At 46.5% G+C, this 3,913-nt stretch overlaps 1 pseudogene; it reads left to right on the top strand.

Moving 5' to 3' along the window:
- The first annotated feature begins 2,096 nt into the window (after positions 1 to 2,096).
- Positions 2,097 to 2,614, top strand: LOC139005613 (ferritin light chain pseudogene; annotated as a pseudogene).
- The last annotated feature ends 1,299 nt before the right edge of the window (positions 2,615 to 3,913 follow it).

The raw sequence follows: 3,913 nt of genomic DNA, 5'->3' as shown, positions 1-3,913 counted from the left end.
CTGTTATAGATGAGCTTCTAAGTGAATGTGACTCCAGAAATTTGGTGAACTCTTTGAATTTACAAGCTAGAAGTTTATTTTCCTATGGCCACAGTTATACAATTGGAAATGAAACTAAACTTCAAAACATGTCTCTCTCTAAAGATTTATGTCATAAATGACTCTGGGAGAAATAGAGAAGCCTAGAAAATGCACTGCAAGTTTCTACCTTCTGTCTAAATATCACAAATATCCTATCACCCCATTCCTCAATTATATTCTTACATACAAAACATGCTGAAGGTTTGTAGCTTTCTTAATTTATCTGACTTGATAACAAATTTAGATTGTTTTACATCATTGGATCTTGCAGTGATAACCTCCAATTTGGTTTCTTAGTGGAATAAAAAAAATTAATGTTTTTCCTTGATTGAATATATTAATAATTCCTTGGAAATAAGTTGTCCTTAATGAGGACATGTAGAAAAAATAATAATCTTATTGTCTAGGAATTTAAAGAACAACTTCCGGCAAGTCACTTTGCATTCCTGAATTATAATGTCATCATTCATATAATGGGGATAATAATAATAATGATGATGATGCAGTATTATAACCTGAAATAATTGTTATAATAATGGCTATGGAAGACTTTATAAACTATAAAATATGTTAAAGACAGAAGTTACCACCCTGGCTGGTGTGGCTCAGCTGGTTGAAGGTCATCCTGTGCACTAAAAGGTCATTGGTTCAATTCCCAGTCCAGGCACATGCCTATGTTGTGGGCTCGATCCCCAGTTGGGGGTGTGTGGGGGAGACAGCGATCTATTTCTTTCTCATATTGATGTTTCTTGCTCTCTCTACCTCTCCCTTCCTCTCTTTCTAAAAATCAATAAAAATGTATTTTAAAAAGAAAAGATAGTAGTTACCTACAAAAGTCTGCTAGAGGATGAGCCAGGCTTCCATCCTTCTCCATATCACCCTGTATTATAATTGAGAATGATTGGCAAGTAGGTGTGTACTTCCAAATATAGGTTTATGTACACAGATTATCACACATTTATCTGCCCTTAAAGTAGTGCTGAATTTGGGAGTGCATGGCACATTTTAACCAAGCGAACAACCTCTCAGCTTCAGGGGGTCCTGTCACTCTCAGCCTGCTCAGCCACTGCTAACTGGAAGCTAGAAGCACTCAATTGTAAACTGCAGGAGCCATGTGGGGCGTAAGCAGTGTGCTGCAGGCACACAACTGTGTGCTTCTCCAGAGAGGCGGAAGGAAAAATAACACCAATAAGCTGTTTCACGGAGCCCATACAACTTCGGGCACAGTGCTAAAGGCTTTCTATGTACCTCCCATTTAGCTGTCAGGATGGCCCTATGAGGCAAGTATTACTTTCTCCATTTTTGAAATGAGAACATTTTTATAGTCTAACTAGAGGCTCAGTGCACGAAAATCCATGCACTTGGAGAGGGTCCCTCAGCCCGACCTGCACCCTCTCCCAGTCCAGGAGCCCTCAGGAGATGTCCACCTGCTGGCTTAGGTCTGCTCTCCAGGGGATCAGGCCTAAGCTGGCAGTCAGACATCCCTCTGGCAGCCCGGGAGCCCTCAGGGGATATTGGACTGATGGCTTAGGCCTCCTTTCCGTGGGAAGCGGGCCTAAGCCGGTAGTCTGACATTCTTAGCACTGCGGAGAGGCTCCCACCACCACTGTTTCACTCACAGCTGTTAGCCTGGCTTGTGGGTGAGCAGAGCCCCCCCTGTGGGAGCACACTGACCACCAGGGGGGCAGCTCCTGTGTTGAGCATCTGCCCCCTGGTGGTTAATGCATGTCATAGTGACCGGTCATTCCTGGTCGTTCTGCAGATAGGGTCAATTTGCATATTACCCTTTTACTATATACTAGGAGAAGAAAAGAACAGGCAGTGCCCTCAGCGGTTCCAGATCTGTCTCTTGCTTCAAAAGTGTTTGGACAGAACAGACCCAGGAACGCCCTTTCTCCCAGCCCCTGGCCACTCTCCTGCGTCTCATCCAGTCACCACCTCAGAACCACCTCCAGGACCAGCCAACACACCGGTGTTCTTTTTTTTCTACCATAACTCCTTATTGCCAAACAACCATGAGCTCCCAAATTCGTCAGAATTATTCCACCGAGGTGGAGGCTGCAGTCACCCGCCTGGCCAGCCTGCATCTGTGGGCCTCCCGCACCTACCTCTCTCTGGGCTATTTCCACCCTGACAATGTGGCTCTCCAGGGCGTGGGCTGCTTCTTTTGCGAGTTGGCGGAGAAGAAGTACGAAGGCGCTGAGTGCCTCTTAAAGTTGCAAAACCAGCGCCACAGCCGCATTCTCTTCCAGGACCTGCTGAGGCCTCCCAGGATAAGTGGGCAAAACTCAGGGCCATGGAAGCCGCCCTGGCCTTGGAGAGGAGCCTGAACCAGGCCCTTTTGGACCTGCAGGCCCTGGGTTTTACCCGTGCAGACCCTCATCCTGTGACTCCTGCAGAACCACTTCCGGGGTGAGGGGGTGAAACTCATCAAGAAGATGGGCGACACTTGACTCACCTCCACAGGCTGGCCGGCCCTCAGGCTGGGCTGGGAGAGTATCTCTTCCAAAGGCTCATCCTCAAGCACGACTAGGAGCCTGTGGAGCCCAGAGGACTTTGAGAGGCCCCTCTGCATCCCCTGGTGTCTGGCTTTTACCTGAGCGTCTTCCTGAAACTACTAGTCATTCTTTTAACCACCCTGAAACCCTCTCCCATGCATCGGACCAAATGAAACAATAAAGCTTTTTGCAGAAAGAAGAAAAGGAAAAAGAAAAGAAAAGGAAAGGAAAGGAAAGAAAAGAAGAGGAAAGGAAAGGAAAGAAGAGGAAAGGAAAGGAAAGGAAAGGAAAGGAAAGGAAAGGAAAGGAAAGGAAAGGAAAGGAAAGGAAAGGAAAGGAAAGGAAAGGAAAGGAAAGGAAAGGAAAGGAAAGGAAAGGAAAAGGTAAGGAAAGGAAAGAGCAGGGACTGGAACTCAAGATTGTTCCAACCTGGTTCTGCCAAGTTGGGGTTGGGCCCGTCCAAGCAGATTTAAGGGTAACATCACACGATTAACTTATCAGGACCCAAGGCAGGGCTTTGCCTCTTTGCACACCTATGACTAAGACATGAAGCAGGTCATTTTTCTGTTCTAGATCAAGGTTTCCCAAGGCTTGATCAGAAGGCACTTCACGGCTCCAGTTCTAGAGGGAAGATGGGACAGCCTTTCTAATATAGCTTGCCTAGCCCCTCCCGGTCTCTGAGACACATCCAGATGGCAGCTTCCTCACGAGTGTGCAAGATGCGCATCCTCTGCGGCACAGAGCGTCAGTCCACGTGCATTAGCAGCTAATGCCGCATTCCCCAGCAACCTCTTGAAAATCCGCCTGGTGTTACAGTGAAGGGTTTGTATTTTTTCCATCCTCAACACCTCCATCTCTAACAGCACGTGACGAATTTTTGTTTTTATGTCTTCTTCCAGTAAATGATAAGGATCCCAAGGAGTGAGGGAGAGTTGCGGCAAATATCAGTCTGACTTCACTGCACAGGGCATCAGGTGAACCTCACTTCAGCGCCTGTGGAGCTGAATCCTGCACCAGCTGACACGCCAGGAAGTGCAGCATCATTCATTCCTCAGTGTGCCCAGGAAAGTAGAATGTACGCTATTGAACACGTAACTTAAGATAAAGCCACAGGTTCGTGGCCATGGAGAATAAACACTTAGATGCGGTTTATTTATTCCATCACTCAGCCAGGAGTCCTGTTTGCATAGACATACAGATAGCACACATATCTCTTGCTGTGTGACAGATTACCATAAACGTATCAACTTACAACAACAGCCATTTATTATCTCCTAGGTGTAGGCCAGAAGTCCTGTGGTCTTGGCTGGATCCTCTGCTTAGGGTTCCATAAG

The sequence above is a fragment of the Myotis yumanensis genome, unplaced genomic scaffold, assembly GCF_028538775.1.
Source record: "Myotis yumanensis isolate MYYU_CA2020_CCGP unplaced genomic scaffold, mMyoYum1.0.hap1 SCAF_3, whole genome shotgun sequence".
Classification (NCBI taxonomy): domain Eukaryota; kingdom Metazoa; phylum Chordata; class Mammalia; order Chiroptera; family Vespertilionidae; genus Myotis; species Myotis yumanensis.
This window is presented reverse-complemented; position numbering and strand designations above follow the sequence as displayed.